Raw genomic sequence first — 22,016 nt, 5'->3', positions numbered from 1 at the left:
GGAGGGGACCACTGTGGAGGGGACCACTGTGGAGGGGACCACTGTGGAGGGGACCAGTGTGGAGGGGACCAGTGTGGAGGGGACCACTGTGGAGGGGACCAGTGTGGAGGGGGCCAGTGTGGAGGGGGCCACTGTGGAGGGGACCAGTGTGGAGGGGACCAGTGTGGAGGGGACCACTGTGGAGGGGACCAGTGTGGAGGGGACCACTGTGGAGGGGACCAGTGTGGAGGGGGCCAGTGTGGAGGGGACCAGTGTGGAGGGGGCCAGTGTGGAGGGGGCCAGTGTGGAGGGGACCACTGTGGAGGGGACCAGTGTGGAGGGGGCCAGTGTGGAGGGGACCAGTGTGGAGGGGGCCAGTGTGGAGGGGACCAGTGTGGAGGGGACCACTGTGGAGGGGACCAGTGTGGAGGGGGCCAGTGTGGAGGGGGCCAGTGTGGAGGGGACCACTGTGGAGGGGGCCAGTGTGGAGGGGGGCCAGTGTGGAGGGGACGAGTCCCGTGGATTGTAAGGAGGGGGAGCAGCTGAGGGGAGGGAAGAGCTGGAGCACTAGCATGTATTTGAAGTGCATAACAGGTTTTTGTAATGCTGAGGGAGCCTGGAAGCCAGGAGGGCCACAGGTAGCCATGTGTCCCTTTTGCCAGCAGTGAAGGGAAGTGACGTCCTTTGGCGGATGGGCCCGGTTTCACCAGTTCTTAAGGGAGGCTGGGCCGGCTTGAGCTCACCTCTACATTATCAGGACTACATGAGGCCTTAGAAGGGCAAGACAGATCTGCACCTGTTAGCCAGGAGGGGCAGGGGGTTCTGGGTTCGTTATATCGCTGAGGTGATGGTTTGCACTCACCTCCTACTCCTGGCTGCACCTGGTGTGCGCAGGAAGACTCCATTGGCCGGACTGACGGCCGTAAGAGGAAGCACAGTGCTGAGGGCTGTGCGGATTCTTCGGTCTGTCCATGGGGTAGAGCCATTGCTACTTCCGCTCCTCACATGGGGAAACTGAGGTTCAGAGACGCTCGGGGTCTCAGAGTTAGTGACCCTTCCTGAGCCGTGTCATCTGAGGCTCTGGTCCATGAGCCGACAGATGGGCAGATGGGGTGCACCCCCCCCATCTCCTGCGGCAGCTCCCAACCCCTTCTGGCCCATGAGGTTGACTGGCACTCTGGGCCTGGGGTGACTCTGCCCCCAGGACCCGTTCTTCCGTCTCCTTTACAATGACAAGCGGTCTGGGTATCTGCGGGCACCCGGGAGAAGCTGTTGGTTCTTCAGATGCGTTTCTGATCCCGCGGCCCAGTCCTTCTCTTCAGCACGTGCGCCCTGAGATTCCTGTGAATGGGACCGTTGGGATGCCCAGCATGCGCCTCACAGCGCCCGCCTGGGGGCGGGAGGGAGGGGTGGACAGGCGCGTGGGGGCGAGTTACAGATGAGACAAGATTGGCCGTGCGCTGGGAACGGTGGCAGCTGGGTGGCGAGGGCTTATTATAGCCTCCTTTTCTCTCTGTGTGTTTGAAGTGCCTCGTCAAGAAAAGTTAAAACCAAGCACAAGAGATTTCACTCAGCATGTGTGTGGTTCAGGCGTACATGTGTGCAACTGTGTGCGCGTGTTTGCTTGTGTGTGTGCATTCCCTACCCTTTGCTCAGTCCACTTATATAATAAATTTATTTGCTTTTTCCCCTGCTTCTTCTTCTTCTTCCTGCAAGTAGTACTTGGCTGGGGGTCTGGCAGCCCCCCTTTGGCACAGCAGGGAGCACCCCGGCTGGGCTCCAGCAGCCATGTGCTTTCCTGTTTCTATTGAGCCTGTGGTGGCAGGGTCCTCCTGAGGCCCCTCTTCCTTCTAACTCCTGACTGGGAGGCTCCACCCACATTTTCCCCCTAAAGACCTGTATCAGCAAGAGGCCCCAGATCCTCAATCCTCCCCTGTGGCCAGACCCTGTGACGCACAGCCTCTGCAGGGCTTTGAGAAGGCCCCACCAGGAACCTGCAGCCTTTGGTTCCCAGGCAGTGACAGGCCGTGGACATGTCCTCTTGGACTCCGGGTTTTGACCAAAGAAGGACGGGGGCTGTTGCTTGGGGCCCGAAGCCTGGGCAGCAGTGAGAATGCCTTCCCAACCAACTTGCGGTCCCCGGCACAGCCTGTAGAAGCACCTTAGCGGTGGGTGGTGCGACTTCCCAGCCCTCGATGCGATCCTTTCACAGGAGCATCAGGTGGAGAAGCACAAGCCTTCGTGGGGCGAGCACATCTCTGCTGCCCTTTGCTTCCCGGGAGGTGGCAGGTGTGACGCTGCCTGAGAGCTGGCACCCTTTCTTGTAGCTGGGGATTCTTTTCTCCTGTCTCAAGCCAGGCTCCTCACTTGTGTGGGAGATGGGGGGCAAGGGGGCGTAAGAGCCCTGCGGCCCCTCAGCCCCCAACTCTGTCCCCAGCTCCCTCTTTTATCCTTGTGTTTCTTTCAAAGGCACTTGCTGGGAGCCCCATCTCCAGGGGTGCTCAGCTTGGGACAAGCGTGCATGTGTGTGTGTGTGTGTGTGTGTGCGCGCGCACGCACGTGCTTCTCTTGGATCTGAGGGTTGGCAAAACCCAATGCTTGTGTGTATATTTATGTGTGCAGGTGTGTCTGTGTGTGTGTGTGTGTGCACGAACATGTGCGTGTGCTTCTCTTGGATCTGAGGGTAGACTAAACCCAAATGCTAGCCCCATGCGTTTGGTATTGATCATTGTGTGTACATTGATGTGTGCAGGTGTGTGTGTGTGTGTGTGTGTGTGTGCTTGCACTTGCACGTGGAGACACGTGACTGTTGTTCCTCAGGCACAGCCTACTCCCCAGCCCCTGCAGGGTCTCACTGACCATCTGTGGCTCACTGACCCACAAGTAGGCAAGGTAGGATGGCCACCAGCCTGCCCACAGCTAGGATTACATGAGTTCACTCTTTAAAACATGGGCTCTGGTGGTGGGACTGATGTCCTCACGTGGGCACAGCAAGCGCTTGGCCTATTTCTGGTTGAGTGCAGGGTTCCGTGTAGCCCAGGCTGGCCTCCAATGCCTTCTAGTCCTGCCCCTGCTGCCTCCCAAGTGTTGTGTCCACAGCGTGTTTTCTAATCCTTTCCGTTCATGTGGGGCGGGGGTGGCGAATGCGCTGTGCATGCGGAGGGCAGGCTGCTGAGAGTCCTTCTTGCCTCTTACCACGAGAGGCCCAGGAATTGAACTCCAGACTTGGCAGCAAGTAATATCAACTGAGTCACCGCCCCAGCCCCCAGATGTGGTTTTTGATCTGTTTTTATTTTGTGTTATGGAGACAGGGTCTCTCTGTGTAGCCCTGGCTGTCAATGGAATCCACTGTGTAGACCAGGCCGGTGTCTGACTCATAGAGATCTGCCTGCGTCTGCCTCCCAAGTGCTGGGATTGAAGGCAGCCCGGCTCCCCAGCTTCATCGTTGGTTTTGTTTTCTTGAAGCAGGGTTTCTCTGTGTAGCCGTGGATGTCCTGCAGCTTGCTCCGTAGGCCAGGACTACTGAGCTCAGACGTCGCCACCACTCCCCAGCCCAGCCTACTTGGCGAGCGCGCTCTCATGAGAACCGTGCTGGCCATGAAGGGTGCCTAGCCATGGAGACTCCCTTCCTCACCCTCCTCTCCCTCCTGGGCCACTCAAGTGTGAGCAGGAAAACACGAGACATGAAGCTAAAGCAGTGACACACGCCTGGAACCTTCCTTGGGAAGCAGAGGCGGGATCGCCAGGGATTCAAAGCCGTCTTCAGCTTTGTAGTGAGTCCGAGGCCAACCTGGGCTGCATAAACCCTATCTCAAAGAAACACAAAAACAATACAACAACTGGGCAATAAGATGGCTCAGGGGATAAAGGCGTTGAAAATTATCCTCTTGACTTCCACCATGTGTGGAAAAATAGCATTTTTAAAAAATGAAAAAACAGCCAGGCGGTGGTGGCGCACGCCTATAATCCCAGCACTCGGGAGGCAGAGGCAGGAGGATCGCTGTGAGTTCGAGGCCAGCCTGGTCTACAAAGCAAGCCCAGGACAGCCAAGGGCTACACAGAGAGACCCTGTCTCGAAAAAAAAAAACCAAACAAACAAAAAATAGAAAACAAGGTAAATAAATAGGCTGTGTACCTATTAGCCGGTCCTAAGTACCAAGAGGAGGAAAACATGCAGTATTAGGGAGGAGGGTGTTGACGGTTTCGGCAGAGTCAGCAGAGCAGGGCCCTGGAGGAGGCGAGGAGTGTGCAGTGGGAGGTGCCCAGGAGAGATAAGGCTGAGGGGGAGGTGGGGAAGACAAAGGTGGCAGCGGTTCGTCAGGTTTGTTTGCCCCTTTGTCTTTTCTGTGACCTGGAGCCTGCTCTTCCTTTTTTTTTCCCCCTCTAAAATAACAGGCAATCTGAATGTTCAGTAACACTGAGGACGTTGCAGGGTTGATGGGTAAATTACACTGAATTTTTTTTCCTCAGTTTTTCGAGACAGGGTTTCTCTGTGTAATCTTGGCTGAGCTGGACTCACTTTGTAGACCAGGCTGACCTCGAACTCACAGCAATCCGCCTGCCTCTGCCTCCGATCCTCAGTCCCTCCGTCAGCGGCGCCGTTGGCCCAATTCCCTGCTGATCCTCAGCCCCACATTACACTCACCCTTCCTGACCATAAGAGACTGCCTGCCTGTGGGTTATGAAGTTCTGAAGTTCGGTCCCTTTCTGGAGCAGGACGCATCTGGCCACTCCTACTCACCCTAAGGGCTGCTGGCCAGAGAGCACACCTCCCGCATCTCCCTGTCTCTCAGGCTCTCCCTGTCAACAACTGGCCCCGCGGTGCCTACACCACCCCAGAGTGAGAACCCCTGCCCAGCTATGGCTCCAAAGCTAGGCTCCGAGCTTAGAGTGCCCGTGGTGGCATGTGCTGGGGGGGGGGGGGGTGCAGCGGCCCAGGCTTTGGGAAGAGACCTGAGAGCCATGGCACAGGAAGACAGGCTTTGGCCTCCCTTGTTCGCCACACCCTTATGCTGACCAGAAGGATAATTGTCTTTGTGGAGAGACAAAGCAAAGGACTGTAACCCTTGGGGAAAGATAAATATAAAAAAAGGTAGGGCCCAGCGCTGCCCTCGGCCGCCAACCGTAATGGCGACGACAGCATTGGCTGCAGCAAACAGCAGGTGCTGCTGTCCAGCGTGTGCCACGCACGGTGCCAGGTATCCCCACGCAGTGGCTGACTTCAGCCCGGGCCTCCGCCCGCCCCTTCAGCTAACCTGGTAATTCCCTCTGTAGAATTTAAATAACTCGCTTAGTGGGGGAAAGGCTGGGCCATGGTGGTCAGTCTTCTCAGCCTTGCTGCTCCTGCAGGGGTCCCCGGCCTGCAGAACACGGACAAGCGGGGCCCGTCCCACGAGCTCTGTGCTCCAGTGTGAGCGTTTGCGCGTCTGGCAGTTCCCCGGGAGCTACCAGGCTCCGTGTCCAGGACCCACGCCTTGAGACTTACTGACCTCCTGTCTTAGGAAGCCCCAACGGAACTGGCTGGAAATGCGATTTATATAACAAAGGAGCCCACAGGCCTCAGTACAAGGGCTGACAGTAGCTCTTCAGCGAGGATGAGGACCCAGTCCCACTCCTGCGCGTCACTCTGCCACCCGCTGTGTACCTCTCGTGACCTCTGGCTCCCTGAGTGGCCCCAGCTGACACCCCCTGTAGGGCTCTACCCCGCAGCGATTAAGGACAGACACCTCTTACTGCGTGTGGCTTTAAGAGAGAAGAAATCTTTCGCTGTGGCCTTGCCTCCTGGTTCCTCTTAGGTCCCTCAGGGTAGCACTGTGACAACCTGACACACGACCCTGTCCGGACAAATCATAGGCCAGGGCCAGAGGCTGTTGGCGTGCAGACCACAGCACTGTCCAGGTACAGACAACAGTGCGAGCAGGTCGGCTGTGTGGGTGGGCGGAAGGGCGGGGCCGCAGTATCTGCGCTTTTCTGTCTGTGTTGCACTTACAGGATTTGTAATTACCTTGGTTACTTAGCTGTGTGTGCTCTTTCATCACGTCCACCCCTGAAAACCGGTGCCCAGCCCCAGTGCCCTGGGAGCCCTACGCTGTATCAGCTACCACATGTTTTGTCTGAAAGTTTAGGGACACCCAAGTTGGGTGGCGACCCTGGGGGTGTGTGTGCATGGTTTTTGAGAGCTTACTCAGCTTACCACCACCGGGGGCCCCCTCTGCTCCCCCCACCCCACCCCCACTCCTGAGCAAGGTGCTTCTCACAGAGGCTCATCTCTAAGGACCCTGGAAGGCCGGTGGGTGGACGGAGGAGAGGACACAGGCCAAGTGCAGATTGCCAGCTCAAAATCGTGGACCTTGGTGGCTCTGTCATCGTCCCCAACCATCTATGAAAGCGACATTCCTCTTATAGGTGGTGTTTTCCCGTGACTACCACCTGTGTACAGTGGTTGCCTTGGGAGACTACAGAGGAGCTAAGAAATGTGAGTTAACCAGGCGTGGTGGCGCACGCCTTTAATCCCAGCACTCGGGAGGCAGAGGCAGGTGGATCGCTGTGAGTTCGAGGCCAGCCTGGTCTACAAAGCGAGTCCAGGACAGCCAAGGCTACACAGAGAGACCCTGTCTTGAAAAAACGGAAAAAAAAAAAAACCTAAAAAAAAAAAAAAAAAGAAATGTAACAGCATGTGTGCAAGTCCTGGGTCCTACTTGCTCCCCTTGGGAAAGTCACATGACTCGTAGTGTCTGGCCGCAAGGAGGAGCTGGGGACGGTCCGTCCTCCTAGGCTGAAGGGATTGAGCACTTAAATGCCTGACCCACGGTTCGTGCCCGGTGCATGGGGTCTGCTTGCTGCAGGGTTTTTGGTTTTTCTGCAAGTTAATTTATTGTCAGGTGACTGAGGGCTCCCTGCGGTAAGAGCAGCTTGGTTCCTGTTCATGGCAGCATCTAATCCAGAACGCGTGTTCTGAGCTGTTTGATGAAGAAAGTGGTGAGAGTTTACATCTTGCTTTTCTGAGACAGAGTCTCTCACCTGCAGCCCAGACTGGCCTTGAACTTGCAGCCGTTCCTCTTGCCTCAGCCTCCCAAATGCCGGTCTCATCCATTTCTATCAGACACCCAGAGGTTAAGCTCCGCAACTGGGAACCAGTTTTTTTTTTTTTTTTTTCATTTTGAAGGCTCAGGTGACTGACTGAACTGTTTTGCTTGTTGTCTTTGTTTGTTGTTTGTTTTAGACAGACTGGTGTAGCTCAGGTTGGTCTTGAACTCTTGCCTCCCTCTTCCACTGCCGAGATTATAGTCAGAAGCTGTTGCGCCCCATTTGCAATGGGCCAGAGCTGTGACCTCACTGACTCTGTCCCCATCCCAAGGTGGACACTAGTCTCCTCGCAAGGGCCGGTTAGCACAGTAGTCAAAAGCCGCGGGACCTCTGAGCTGCACTGCCTGGCTTGAGCCCCCTCCTGTTGTGTGACCCCCGTCCCGTGACTTCTTTTCAACCCTATCTGCAAAACAGCCATGAGTGACGGTGGTTCTGACACAGAGGCTACCCATGAGGCTCCGGAGAGACGGCAGTGCGTAACAGCAGCACTCTCCCAGAGTTGTGTTTGCAAAACTAGCTGGAAGGCTCCGCAAGGCTTAATCATTAAGCCTCCAGCCTGGGCAGCCAGCACTGCCCGCAGCGGCCAGGGCCCACCTGTGTGCGGGAAGGCTGCGGGTGAGGCTGCTGCACGCAGGGCAGGGATGCTGTGTGTGGCGCGGTTCCAGCCCTGGCCCGGCGTGCACTGAGCAGGTGGCCTGTCGCTGAATGGGAGGTAACAGGCAAGCTTTGTTACCTCCGAGCTTTTCTCCCAAACTCATTCAGACCCGAGACCACGTGTCGTAATGCGTAAGGAATCCTGTTGTTTCCCTTCCCCAAAGGGAATATTGTCGAAATAGCCTCTCTGGGTATGTGCCTGTGTGCCGAGAGCGGCCATCTCGGGGGAACTCCGGTAGCTGGCGTGGCCTGGAGGCCGCTGAATAAGTCGTCTGAAGCTGGCACTGCTGGTTCCCGTTTCCGCATTCCAGGCACCCACAGCACTGGAGGAGGTCCCACACCAGGCTGGCCTAGGGAGCCCGGGCAGGTGGCCCTTGCCTAGGGAGAACCTGGGCTAGAAGCCACACCTGGGGACAGCCTCCTAGTGACCTGCCTGCCTTGTGATCAGGGCCTTGTTCCGGGACGCCTGAGAGGTGAGCAGTGTCTCCTAACTCCTTAGCACCTTCCAGAGAAAGTTAGTAACGCCTTTCTTCCTTGCTGGAGCCAGACTAGCCGGGTGGCTTTTCCTCTCTCCCCTTCCCCTCGCCGATTCTCCCGCGAAGTGTTTCCCTGTCTGTCCCTAACCCCGGGGAAGTGGTGGGCCCAGTGTAGAGGAAGTGAGAAGAAGGTGGACGCCAAGGCTCCCCAGGGAAAGAGCTCGTGACTCCAGCAGGGCCCCCATTGTGTGCAGACTTTGTTCCCGGGGCCCTGGGCACCCCAGCCTGATACACGCTCACTGGGCAGCCCCCTGAGACTCCCCCAGCCTGATACACGCTCACTGGGCAGCCCCCTGAAACTCCCCCAGCCTGATACACGCTCACTGGGCAGCCTCCTGAGACTCCCCCAGCCTGATACACGCTCACTGGGCAGCCCCCTGAGACTCCCCCAGCCTGATACGCGCTCACTGGGCAGCCTCCTGAGACTCCCCCAGCCTGATACGCGCTGCTGTGGAGCTGTGCGGTCTCCTGTGACTCCTCCCTCCCTGGGCCTCAGCTTCTTCTTTTTGGGAAATAGGAAATTAGCCGCAGTACCCACTGAGTTGTCACGTAAAAGTGCCCCAACTCCTCTGGCCCCTGTGCTTGTGTCACCTGGAATACTCCGCAGGTGTGTATGTGAGGGGGCGGGACACGCTGGCTTGCCCTTCCCTGCACTAGCCGCCCCCTGACTGTGCCCTCTGCCTAGGAACCCGTGGGACATTTGGGGCAGCACGTCTCCTGCCTTCCCGTAGTCATGAAGCCATTTTCAGGACTTACAGTCCAAAGCCACCTCCCTCCACCAGGCTCGGCTCAGATCTTCCCTGCCCTGGGTGACTTCCTCTTTCTTAAGTGACACCACCTCTCAGGCACCCGGGAGCCACCTACCCCCCTGGATTTCTTCCACTCGCTTCCCAGCTGTTGACCATGGGAGCACAGGCCTCGGTGGCTGTGGAGCAGCAGTGCCTGGTGTGCGCTGTGTGCTCAGGCCTCGGTGGCTGTGGAGCAGCAGTGCCTGGTGTGCGCTGTGTGCTCAGGCCTCGATGGCTGTGGAGCAGCGGTGCCCGGTGTGCGCTGTGTGCTCAGGCCTCGGTGGCTGTGGAGCAGCAGTGCCTGGTGTGCGCTGTGTGCTCAGGCCTCGGTGGCTGTGGAGCAGCGGTGCCTGGTGTGCGCTGTGTGCACAGGCCTCGGTGGCTGTGGAGCAGCGGTGCCTGGTGTGCGCTGTGTGCTCAGGCCTCGGTGGCTGTGGAGCAGCAGTGCCTGGTGTGCGCTGTGTGCTCAGGCCTCGGTGGCTGTGGAGCAGCAGTGCCTGGTGTGCGCTGTGTGCTCAGGCCTCGGTGGCTGTGGAGCAGCGGTGCCTGGTGTGCGCTGTGTGCTCAGGCCTCGGTGGCTGTGGAGCAGCGGTGCCTGGTGTGCGCTGTGTGCACAGGCCTCGGTGGCTGTGGAGCAGCGGTGCCTGGTGTGCGCTGTGTGCTCAGGCCTCGATGGCTGTGGAGCAGCAGTGCCTGGTGTGCGCTGTGTGCTCAGGCCTCGGTGGCTGTGGAGCAGCAGTGCCTGGTGTGCGCTGTGTGCACAGGCCTCGGTGGCTGTGGAGCAGCGGTGCCTGGTGTGCGCTGTGTGCTCAGGCCTCGGTGGCTGTGGAGCAGCAGTGCCTGGTGTGCGCTGTGTGCACAGGCCTCGGTGGCTGTAGAGCAGCAGTGCCTGGTGTGCGCTGTGTGCACAGGCCTCGGTGGCTGTGGAGCAGCGGTGCCTGGTGTGCGCTGTGTGCTCAGGCCTCGGTGGCTGTGGAGCAGCAGTGCCTGGTGTGCGCTGTGTGCTCAGGCCTCGGTGGCTGTGGAGCAGCAGTGCCTGGTGTGCGCTGTGTGCTCAGGCCTCGGTGGCTGTGGAGCAGCGGTGCCTGGTGTGCGCTGTGTGCTCAGGCCTCGGTGGCTGTGGAGCAGCGGTGCCTGGTGTGCGCTGTGTGCTCAGGCCTCGGTGGCTGTGGAGCAGCGGTGCCTGGTGTGCGCTGTGTGCTCAGGCCTCGGTGGCTGTGGAGCAGCGGTGCCTGGTGTGCGCTGTGTGCACAGGCCTCGGTGGCTGTGGAGCAGCAGTGCCTGGTGTGTGCTGTGTGCAGCCTGAGTTATGTGGATGGATTTAAGCTAATGGAGGGCGGGTGGCTAGCTGCACTCACCTTGGGTTTGCTAGCGCGCCACCAGCGTTTCTGAGAAGCCACAGCGGTGGTTGTGGCTGCTTGTGGTCATGCAGCCAATCTTGGGGTCTGTCAGTGGCTCTTTTGGGCATTTGGTGCACATGGCAGAAGATGCGGCACAAGTGAGTCAGGATTTGTGGACGGCCCCTCCACCTACGCATATTTGGTGTGTGTGTGGAAAGGCCATATTTCTCCAGGGTCTGTGGCAGAAAGGCAGAAGGAGCAAGCGGTCCAGCCAGCCACGGTTTACCCTTCTCTGAGCTTTAAAGGCAATAACTCTTGCTTTGCGTTGAGCAGGTTTTAATTAACCAGTGAGTTGGAGGAATCTGATGTGTCGTAACCGATGCGTCCTCTGCTTCTGGCTCCGGGTACCACCACCTGATGCTGTAAGAGCATCTCACACAGGCTTCCCCCAGGGCTCCCCAGGGAGCCGGGCCAGTGGCCCCGTGGGGCTTCTCCGAGGTTCCTCACAGACCCAGCGTTGCCCTGTGGCAGTCACGTGCCCTGAGCCCCCCATGTTGCAGTGTGCAGGGCCGCCGTAGCCACGGCACTGTCCCTTTAGCGCCAAGGAGCACCGTTTTGGGGAAAGCCACTTCTCGTACTCCTTGAGTCCTGGCATGGCCTGGCCTCTGAGTCTTCGTTGGTGTTTCTGGAAGATGGTGCTAACCGATAGTCCCTGTAAGCGAGAAGTTATAGAGAGCTCAGGTGACACCGAATGTCTCAGAGGACCAGCGAATCAAATAGAGTGGGGCTGGGGAGCACTCCTGAGCTGCCCTCAGATTCTTAGCATTTTCAGTCTGTCCCCAACCCCACTCTTCTTTGAAGGTGCTCCTCCTTCCTCCCTCCTCCTTCCTCCTCTTCCTCCCTCTTCCTCCCTCCTCCCTCCTCCTCCCTCCTCCTTCCTCCCTCCTCCTTCCGCCCTCCTCCTTCCTCCTCTTCCTCCCTCCTCCTTCCTCCTCCCTCCTCTTCCCCCTCCCTCCTCCCTCCTCCTCCCTCCTCCTCCCTCTTCCTCCCTCCTCCCTCCTCCTCCCTCCTCCTCCCTCCTCCTTCCTCCTCCCTGGCCTCAGTCAGCACCCTCTGACAGCAATGTCTTTGCACAGCCCTACTGTGAGTGCTTCCTCCCTGCTTGTACAGCACTATAGGGAACAGGGTTGTTCTTCTAAGGATTGAACAGTCTTTATTTCCCTGCATTTTGCTCTCATGCACAGCAGGACTATATGGAAATGTTCCTCCAGTCTGCTTTTCTGAAAAAAAAGAAAAAGAAAACAACAACAACAACAACAACAACAAAAAATGGCCGCCGGGCTGTGGTGGCGCACGCCTTTAATCCCAGCACTCAGGAGGCAGAGGCAGGCGGATCGCTGTGAGTTTGAGGCCAGTCTGGTCTACAGAGTGAGTTTCAGGACAGCCAAGGCTACACAGAGAAACCCTGTCTCAAAAAACTATGAAAGAGAGGGGCAGCGGGGGCAGGGAGAGGAGACAGAAGAAAGAAAAGAGAGAAGGGGAAAGAAAAGAAAAAGGGCTGAGAGATGGCTACACCATCCTTAGCCTCTGGAGACCTGATGCCCTGTCCCAGCCTCTGTGGGCACCAGGCACAGCACTCATACACATTAAATAAAAATCTAAAAAGAAAAAAAAGTCTCATTTTCATCCTAGCATGTCTTCTACCACTGAGCCACACCCCAGCCCCTCACTGGGGGATTCTAGGCAGGGGCTCTACCACTGAGCCACACCCCAGCCCCTCACTGGGGGATTCTAGGCAGGGGCTCTACCACTGAGCCACACCCCAGCCCCTCACTGGGGGATTCTAGGCAGGGGCTCTACCACTGAGCCACACCCCAGCCCTCCCTGGGGGATTCTAGGCAGGGCCTCTACCACTGAGCCATGCCCCCAGCCCCTCACTGGGGGATTCTAGGCAGGGGCTCTACCACTGAGCCACACCCCAGCCCCTCACTGGGGGACTCTAGGCAGGGGCTCTACCACTGAGCCACACCCCAGCCCCTCACTGGGGGATTCTAGGCAGGGGCTCTACCACTGAGCCACACCCCAGCCCCTCACTGGGGGATTCTAGGCAGGGGCTCTACCACTGAGCCACACCCCAGCCCTCCCTGGGGGATTCTAGGCAGGGGCTCTACCACTGAGCCATGCCCCCAGCCCCTCACTGGGGGATTCTAGGCAGGGGCTCTACCACTGAGCCACACCCCAGCCCCTCACTGGGGGATTCTAGGCAGGGGCTCTACCACTGAGCCACACCCCAGCCCCTCACTGGGGGATTCTAGGCAGGGGCTCTACCACTGAGCCACGCCCCCAGCCCCTCACTGGGGGATTCTAGGCAGGGGCTCTACCACTGAGCCACGCCCCCATCCCCTCACTGGGGGATTCTAGGCAGGGGCTCTACCACTGAGCCACACCCCCAGCCCCTCACTGGGGGATTCTAGGCAGGGGCTCTACCACTGAGCCACACCCCAGCCCCTCACTGGGGGATTCTAGGCAGGGGCTCTACCACTGAGCCACACCCCAGCCCCTCACTGGGGGATTCTAGGCAGGGGCTCTACCACTGAGCCACACCCCAGCCCCTCACTGGGGGATTCCAGGCAGGGGCTCTACCACTGAGCCACACTCCCACTCCAGATGTACTCTGTTAATATCTTCAGGACACGTAGTAGGCGTGTCGTAATTTAATTGGCTAGATGTTTCCGGTGTGCTTTCTTTTTGTTTCTAGTTTTTTTCCCAAAATTCTCTTTGTAATCAATGACCTTCATTAATTAGCTCACAGGTGTCAGACCGCTTAGCTACTTTAACTTTGCCTCTGTGGGCATTTGAGGAGGGCAGGGAGCACTGGTAGCACAACGCTGCCCCTGTCCAGACAGAGGCGTGTCTTCCGGGGCTTCTCACCAGGCCCAGCGCTGTGAGAACCACCTATTCCAAATGCTCTTTAATTATAGAAATTATTCACAGATGCATCACCCTATGCAGATTAGTTGTGCCTAATAGGTACTTTGGTCACACAGAGAAAGGGGAGGGGCCGTTCCTTCCTATTAGCAGTCGTTGGAAACCAAAACACTTAGGAGATTTCTGTCAGGTCGCATCATCTTGGGAACATCCCTGTCACCGTGAAACGTGGCACATTCTGATGCGATCTTGCTGCCCAACGAGACCCCAGACGGCCACTGCCTTACGCTGTCAACTGTGAATGACCATGGCTCTCCAGCTGGGCTTGCCGTGGCTGCAGGTAGGGTGTGCACAGGGCTGGAGTGGTCCAGAGGGTGTTTCTTCAAACGGATCTCTGGCCTTTCCTCCCACGTAGCCTCCGTAGTCAGCCAGGCTTGTATGACAGCGGCCTCTTCCTCTCGCTTTGTCATTTTCTGGTCTGCATTTGTTGGCAGCCGGGGTCTTTCGATCTAACTTTGGCTGACCTCGAACTCGGTGTGTAGCCCAGGTTACAGGCGTGCACCACCGGGTCTGCCTCTTGGCCTTCTTAGGTCTTCTTATGGCCTGGGGCGAAGACTCGATCCCATCACTTCTCGGTTGGTTAAGATCAGTCCTTGTATCTGTACAGACTCGTGAAAGCAGGGGAGGGATGGTGCAAGCATTGAACCCAGCACGGCTGCCCTGTTGGGGTTCACCTGTGAGCACCGGTGAGAGGGCAGGGTTCTGTCAGCTTCGGCAGCCTCGGCCTCGCAGCCAGAAGACCCCGGCTTTGCTTGCAGTTGCGTGTCCTTGTCACAGGAGGAAGCCAAGCCAGGATGGAGACGTTGCTATGGGAAAGCAGAGCCTGTCCTGAAGTCCTTAGCTGGTCTCTACCTGTGTCTCTTCGGTCACAGCTTTGTGGCATGACCACCCTCTGCTGCAAGGAAGTCTGGGAAATGCCTGAGCAGAGGGGTCAGGAAGGGAAGAAGCAGACGCCCGTGCTGCGTTGCCTAGGGTCCTGCACTGCTGGTTCACGTTCAGTCAGTCACAGAAGTGGTTACATGAACCGAGGCAGCACGTACTCAGGGGGTCCTTGGGGTCAGCCAGACTCCAGGCATCACGGGATGCCTGTAGGGAGCAGGGAAGGGAGCCACCTGGCTCATCTGTAGGTCTCGCGCTGTTGCTCAGGTTTTCCCTCATTAGGTGCTGAAGTCAGACAAATGGCCACGAGGCAGCCAGCCTCGGTCTTCACCCGTTCAGTAAAGCCGGTTCGTGGGGGTCTCCTCCCTGCAGCAGACACTGTCTCAGATGGGGGTGGGGGGGGTGGGGGGGAGCAGACATGGACTGGCTCAGCAGCTTGCTGTGCGTCCTTCAGGGATGGTGCCATGGAGTTGACTCAGCCTCCTCCTGTGTGGCCCTGGAGTCCAGGAACTGAATTCTGTACCATATTGCTTTAGTTAGTTAGCTTAGAAACGTTTCTTACTGAAATGGGCTTGCGACACCAGAACAAACAAGAACCAGAAACCACCCACTGCTCCGTCCCTGCCTCACTGGTGTATCTGACAGAAGCTTGTTACTTAGACCTAGATGTTGCTTGTTTAAAAAAAAAAAAGAAAGAAAGAAATCAGTGTGGAACCCGTGGCCTCCATATGCTAGGCCGGCTCTTTACCACTAACCTACGTCCTCAGGCCTAAAGAGTAGCAAATGTATGTATTTGGCCTGTAGAGTGGACAACACTCTCTATATAAAACAAAAAAGATGTGTCATGCACTAACAGGCAGCCGTTAGTCTACTGTGGGCCCAAGAGCCGGCATCACTCGTCCATAGACCTCACTTTCCGGCCTTCTAGAGGCAGCTGTTGTCTTGAATTTCTCCTACTTTGGCAGAATTAACTGTTGAGGCTGGGCATGGCGGTACATGCCTGTAATCCTAGTAATTGGGGGCCCGAGGCAACAATCTGAGACCCTGTCTCAAAAATCAGAGCAAAACGAAACATGTGTAGGTATTTTTTTTTTGAAGCCATGTTTTTCACTTAATACAATTCCAAGATTGATCGGGACTGATGTAGCCGTAGGTCATCTTTTGTTTTAACTGCTAGGCCGCATTTCTGTCCTGGTCGATTTCTCTTTTATTTCAGTCATTACATTTGTGTTAGGTGTTGTATCTGTGTGTGGGCACAGACGGTGCTGGGGTGCACATCTGGAGGTCAGAGGTCAGAGGACAACCACTGAGAGTCCCCTCTTTCCCCCCACCGTGTTCTGGGGATTGAACTCAGTTTACGACTTGGAGTCAGGTGCCCTAACCTGCTGAGCCATCCAGCCCACCAGCGCTTCTGTTGTCCCCATTTCCGTGGCAGTGGGCATTTTTGTTTGTTTTGTTTTTCGAGACAGGGTCTCTCTGTGTAGCCCTGGCTGTCCTGGACTCACTTTGTAGACCAGGCTGGCCTCGAACTCACAGCGATCCACCTGCCTCTGCCTCCCGAGTGCTGGGATTAAAGGCGTGCGCCACCACCACTTGGCAAGTCTCACACCTTTTATGATTCCTCTCCTCTCCCTTTTCTGTCTTGCAGTGTGCATGTATGTGTGTGTGCGCGCATGTCTGTATCTATGTGTGTGCACATGTGTGTCTGTGTGTATCTGTGTTTGTGTGTCTGTGTCTATCTGTGTGCGTCTGTGTGTGTGTGCAGGTGTACGTGTCTGTGCGTGTGCGTGTGCAAGCGAGGGGAGGCCATCTGCTGTCTCAATTGTTCTGTCTTGTTTCCTTGACATAGGGTCTCTCTTTGAAGTAGAAGCCTGAGTCTTGGGCTGGCCGAGTCTCGGGGCTCCAGGCACACACAGCCCATTAGCCATGGGTAGTAGAGAGTTGCTCTCAGGTCCCCATACTGGGACAGGAAGTGCCCCTACCCTCTGACCCCTCCACCCACCCCGCGCCTTGGCTTTTTGCTTGCTTCCTTCCTTAGGCTGGCCTGGAATTCCGACCTTCCTGCCTCAGCCTCCCGAGTTGTCGGCTCACAGGCTCTGCCACCGCATCTGGCTTTTCTGGCAGTTTCTTTGCCGAAGAGAGCTGTGTGGTTTGTCCTGTCCACAGTGATCTCTAGCGTGGGCTGGGTCTTTCCTATCTTTGCTGTAATGAGCAGTTGGATTTAGACACTGAGTGAGCTTCAGCTTTGATGCACAGCAGGTGCACACATGCACACACGGTCCCATATGGACACACGCTCACATGTGCACACGCACACACTGATTTGGCTGGAAGGGCAGGGCCACCTCCCGGTGTTTCTGTGCCTGTATCCAATAGGCACCGTGGGAAAAGTCCGTTGTCATCTGTGCTCTGTGGTGTTAGTGGCCGTGGGTGACTGTTGCCTCCGTCTGTTTTGTTATTGGCGGTCTGCCATCATTGTGACATTGTAATATGCCCTCTCCATGTTGCCGGACTCACGCTGCAAGGAGAAACCGCATGTATTATTTATCCCCACCCCCCACCCCCGGGTCCTGGCTCCTTTGAACCTTCGCTTACGTTAGAAATGAGGCCTGAACCGTCAGCCTGGCTTCTAATCTGCACAATCTGGACCAGTGATCCCAACATTCCCGTGGGTTTGTGTCCATCCCTCCGATCTCCTCTGGACCTTGATACTGCACACACCCTGATACTGGTCCCAGCTGTCCCCTGGGCAGGTGTGGTTGCCCCGGGCCTCACCTTTGGCCAGGTGGGGCCTTGGTGTTTGCCAACAGTACCCCCACCCCCACCGCCAATGTGATCTTTGACTTTGTGGTGTCTGCTGAGGGTCTGCCCAAGAGGCTTCTGGGTACTGACAAGAGAACAATGAAGGGACGGCTGGGTGGGGACAGGCTGCTGCTTCCTTCTAGTAGCCTGGTCACCGGGAGCTCTGACCCTGGGCTCGGTATCTGGGTCACGAATTCTTTAGAGCGATAGCGCGCTCGCTCCCAATCGCTCGGATGCTTGGCGATCACTAATGCATTCTCTTGCCCGGGAGCCTGTGGGCTTCTAAGAGGGACTCCCTGTGGGCGGGGAGCGTCTGACGCGCTGCGAGGGGCCATGCATATTCAGTAATAGCCACTGAGCTTTACGTATGTTTCAAGGCCTGGGGACAGAGCCCCAGAAAGTCTGTCCCCAGAATGTAAACTCCAACTAATCCCTCTGTGTGCAGAATAGAGACACAGCTGGGGGTGGGCCCTGCAGTGGGGGGTGGGCCCTGCAGTGGGGGTGGGCCCTGCAGTGGGGGTGGGCCCTGCAGTGGGGGTGGGCCCTGCAGTGGGGGTGGGCCCTGCAGTGGGGGTGGGCCCTGCAGCGGGGGTGGGGTGGGGGTGGGCAGGCCCTGCAGCTGGGGTTATAGGGAGCTTCCTGGGGTCCATGGTTGGGACGATGGCTCACAGGTGCCAGCCCCAGGACAGACCTGGCAAGAGCAAGTGCAAGGCGCTGATACAGGAATGCGCTTGCTGTGTTGAGGAGCTCTGTGGCTGGAGCCATGAGGATGCAGCGGAAGAGTGAGGGCGAAGGCCTGGTGGAGCATCTGACAGTCACCACTCCCCATCTTCTGGCTTTCAGAGGAATGGGGATTGAAGAGCTTCAGGGTGATGGTGGAGCCTCAGGGTGATGGTGGAGCCTCAGGGTGATGGTGGAGCCTCAGGGTGATGGTGGAGCCTCAGGGTGATGGTGGAGCCTCAGGGTGATGGTGGGGCCTCAGGGTGATGGTGGAGCCTCAGGGTGATGGTGGAGCCTCAGGGTGATGGTGGGGCCTCGGGGTGATGGTGGAGCCTCGGGGTGATGGTGGGGCCTCAGGGTGATGGTGGGGCCTCAGGGTGATGGTGGAGCCTCAGGGTGATGGTGGGGCCTCGGGGTGATGGTGGAGCCTCAGGGTGATGGTGGGGCCTCAGGGTGATGGTGGAGCCTCAGGGTGATGGTGGGGCCTCGGGGTGATGGTGGAGCCTCAGGGTGATGGTGGGGCCTCAGGGTGATGGTGGGGCCTCAGGGTGATGGTGGGGCCTCGGGGTGATGGTGGAGCCTCGGGGTGATGGTGGAGCCTCGGGGTGATGGTGGGGCCTCGGGGTGATGGTGGAGCCTCGGGGTGATGGTGGAGCCTCAGGGTGACGGTGGGGCCTCGGGGTGATGGTGGAGCCTCAGGGTGATGGTGGGGCCTCGGGGTGATGGTGGGGCCTCGGGGTGATGGTGGAGCCTCGGGGTGATGGTGGGGCCTCGGGGTGATGGTGGGGCCTCGGGGTGACGGTGGGGCCTCAGGGTGATGGTGGGGCCTCAGGGTGATGGTGGTGGGGCCTCAGGGTGATGGTGGTGGGGCCTCAGGGTGATGGTGGGGCCTCCAGGCAGCCTGGCCAGCTAAAGAGAAAGGCGCAGTGCAGGGTCCAAGTGATGCTCAATCAAAATCTCCCTCTGTCCCTCTGGTTTTTCAAGACAGAAGGTTTGTGTGTTTTTGTTTTTGTTCTGTTTTGTTTTATTGTCTGTCTGTCTTAGAACTCTGTAGACCAGGCTGGCCTCACACTCCTGAGTGCTGGGGTTAAAGGTGTGCACTACCCCTGCCAGACATCCCCAGTCCCTTTTAACAGGAGTTGATGTGGTTACGCATGCACCCATGCATCCATGCAGGCATGCACACACGCGTGCGCGCGCGCGCATACACACACACACACACACACACACACACACACACACACACAGTAGATAGCCTTGAGGTAGCACAGGCTGGCTTCAAACTTGGTATCAAGCCAAGATGGCTTTGACCCTCTTACCCTCCTGCCTCTACCTCCCTGGTCCTGGGGTTACAGGGGTGTGTCACCTTCATGGATTCCTCGGGGCTGGAGTGGAAGCTGCTGGCCACGGGGTAACCCTTCTGTCTTTCCCTTCAGCCACGGCCTCCAGTGCACCACGTTGACACAGCCCTCGCAGGCCGTCCACGTCTTGCCTTTATGAGTTCAGGATGGGACGAAGCTGGCCAATGGCGTTTCCTGATAACGCCCCTGATAACCCAGCTCCCCGCACACCTTTTATCACAGCGTTTACCACAGGGCAGAGAGCAGGGACTCTGACTGCCAACCGAGGTGCGCCCTGCGTGTGGCTCTGAAAAGGTGTGGTGGGGCTCAACTTGTGACCATATTCCCCAGTATGCACAGGCAAGGGCAGTCCCCGTCACAGGGTGTGCGTCCCGTGACTTGACTTGGTGTCACCCAACCCCAAGTCAGCTTTTGCCTCTGGGGTCACTGATCACTGTCAGGGCCACTAACTGAATCCTGACACTGCACACTTTGAATTCAGGCCTTACTACAAGGAGATTTTTGTTGTTGTTGTTTTGTTTTGTTTTGAGACAGAATCTCTCTGTGTAGCTTTGGCTGTCCTGGACTCGCTTTGTGGACCAGGCTGGCCTCGAACTCAAAGTGATCCCCCTGCCTCTGCCTCCCGAGTGTGTGCCACCACGCCCAGCCTACTTACAAGGAATTTTACATTGATTGACTTAAATCTTGAGAAGCCACACGTGGGCTGGAAACAGCATCTTCCCTCAGTACCATCTTGCCGTGTGTGGACTGGCCTGCCGCCTAATCACCGCCCGGGGGGTGCTAGTCCACCTTCCCTCGTTTGTGACCCTCCCACCCCACCCCCCTCTCAAGTCTTTTGAGACAGGGTCTCTCTAACTGCCTTTGACTTGTAGAGATCCACCTGCCTCTGCCTCCCGAGTGCTGGGACTACGGACGTGTGCTACGGAGCTCGGCTCCCCAGCCCGTTGCTTCTCTTGGTCTGTTCTGACATAAGGCCTCCCGTAGACCAGGCCCCCTTTGAATGCCTGAGCCCCCTGTCTCCACCCCCGAGTGCCGAGTGCCGGCATCACAGGCTTTCACTCCCACACGTGTGTCCGTTCGCACGCCTGCCAGGTGAGAGGCATTAGGATGCTCCTGGCGTGCCATGCTTGTTCTTCGTGCCTTGTCCCTTCCTTGCAGGGCTGTCGTGGGGCTCCTCCCACGGTGGTGGCTCAAGGCCTGCCGCCTGCTGTCCCCCCTATCAGGGCCTCGCCCGGTTGTGCTGATTGTACCGTTTTGTCACTCACGTGGGAAGCAGCCTTTGTCTCCGATTTTTATTCACAGAAGTCCTGGGAGTTGTTGCAGTTACTGAAACAAAGTATATGGCTGACTGTGAGGCCCAGAGATCCTTACTGCTGGCCGGTGTTCAGAGAACGTTCTATCAATGTGGACTGTGATTAGTCTGAGTGGGGGAGCCCAGACTTTCCCAGACCTGCACCCACACTTCTTCTGAGGACTCCTCAGGCCTTTGCTGCCTACTGAATCATTTTTGTATGTTTATTAATCGAACGTATTCCCTTAATTGCCTTTAATTGCCTGTCTTTCTACTGGGTTAAAAAAAACCCACACTTACTTATATGAGTGTGTTGTGTCTTTGCCGTTAGGGTGCTTGTTTCTAGCCTGTGTTTGATTTTAATTACAATGACATAAGTATCCTTTTTTTGTGTACGTTAGGCAAGTTCTGACCCACTGAGTCACATGTCCAGCTGGGTGGCTTCATTCCCCCCCCACACACACACACATACCCACTCAGCATCTGAAATTTGTTTTGGCCTAGTTGAGATAAATATCGACTATTTATGAACTCAATAGTGAGTGGTTCCCATGCTGTTGACCCAAAGATCTGTCCTCTTTTACCAGTTTGAAAAGCTTAGTATAATTAAGGCCCGAGGCGGTTCTGTTTTGTTCTGGTTGTCTGGTTTTCTTCAGAGCAGGTCTCAGTCTGTAGTTCAGGCTGGCCTCAGATTCAGTCCCCTGGCCTCAGGCTCCATGTTCTGGGATCACCGGCATCCCTCACCCGTCCCGGCTTGGCCTGCACGCTGTCCCGTCCAGCGCCCACTCCGGGCCCTCCGCCCGGCCTCACTGAAGCACACTGACAGTGTTGCTGTTCACAGCGAGGAAATGAATGGCAAAGCGAGCCTGCTCCGGACCTCATGCCCGGGAGAGAGCAGAGCCTGCTGGGCACAGCTCAGATTCATTCAATAACCGGCGTCCTGGTCGCAATGTTTGCCACAGCAGCCCTCCCTTTGTCTGCCGTAGTGGTCTCTCCTGCCCTGCGCTGTGCTCCTGCGCAGGCACACTCCCCGCCTCAGTGCTCTGGCCGTGTTAAATACCACTGCAGGGTGCTGGCAGGTGTGGATGTCCCAGATATTTTGTCCATCGGGCTCCCTGTGTGGGAACCTGGTAAGGCAGGGAGGGACCAGGATATTCTTGAGTCCTCTTAAGAGGTCCATGGCGGCCGCCCAGGCACAGGCTCAGTGGGATTTAGAGACAGGCTTCTCTGTGTAACCCAGGCTGGCCTCGAACTCACAGTGGTCCACCTGCCTCTGCCTCCCGAGTGCTGGGTTAAAGGCGTGCGCCACCACCGCCCAGCTCTCTCACTGACTCTTTTAAAGGTTTCTTCATCTTTCAAATGGAGCCACCCAGGGATCTTCAGAACATTCTTTGGCAAGCGTTCTCCATTATCAGGTTTGTGTTCACTTAGGCTTCTGCGTGTACAAGACACTTAGAACCTACTGTACGTGTGTACATGTGGGGCCGCGGCACACAGAAGGCGCCAGTGTTGGGATGCGCCTGGCTGGTCTGGCCCCGCCTGTCGGCCGTTTGCTAATTTTAATAACTGTGACTGAGAGCATGTCACTCTTC

The 22,016-nt window shown here is 57.2% G+C and overlaps 1 protein-coding gene across 3 annotated transcripts in view; it reads left to right on the top strand.

Moving 5' to 3' along the window:
• Positions 1-22,016, top strand: part of SIPA1L3 (signal induced proliferation associated 1 like 3) — a 216,770-nt gene that overhangs the window by 6,547 nt on the left and 188,207 nt on the right. The window contains exon 1 of one of the 3 annotated variants that reach the window (XM_084771146.1): positions 7,604-8,192. The exons of the other annotated variants lie outside the window; for them this stretch is intronic. The gene's annotated coding sequence lies outside the window, so the exon portion shown is untranslated. Of the gene's footprint in view, positions 1-7,603; positions 8,193-22,016 lie in introns of those variants that run through there. 3 annotated transcript variants of the gene reach the window in all.

The sequence above is a fragment of the Acomys minous genome, assembly GCF_964271855.1.
Source record: "Acomys minous genome assembly, chromosome: 20".
In the NCBI taxonomy this organism is placed as follows: domain Eukaryota; kingdom Metazoa; phylum Chordata; class Mammalia; order Rodentia; family Muridae; genus Acomys; species Acomys minous.
The sequence above is the reverse complement of the archived record's forward strand: the minus strand, read 5'-3'. Positions and strand labels throughout refer to the sequence as shown.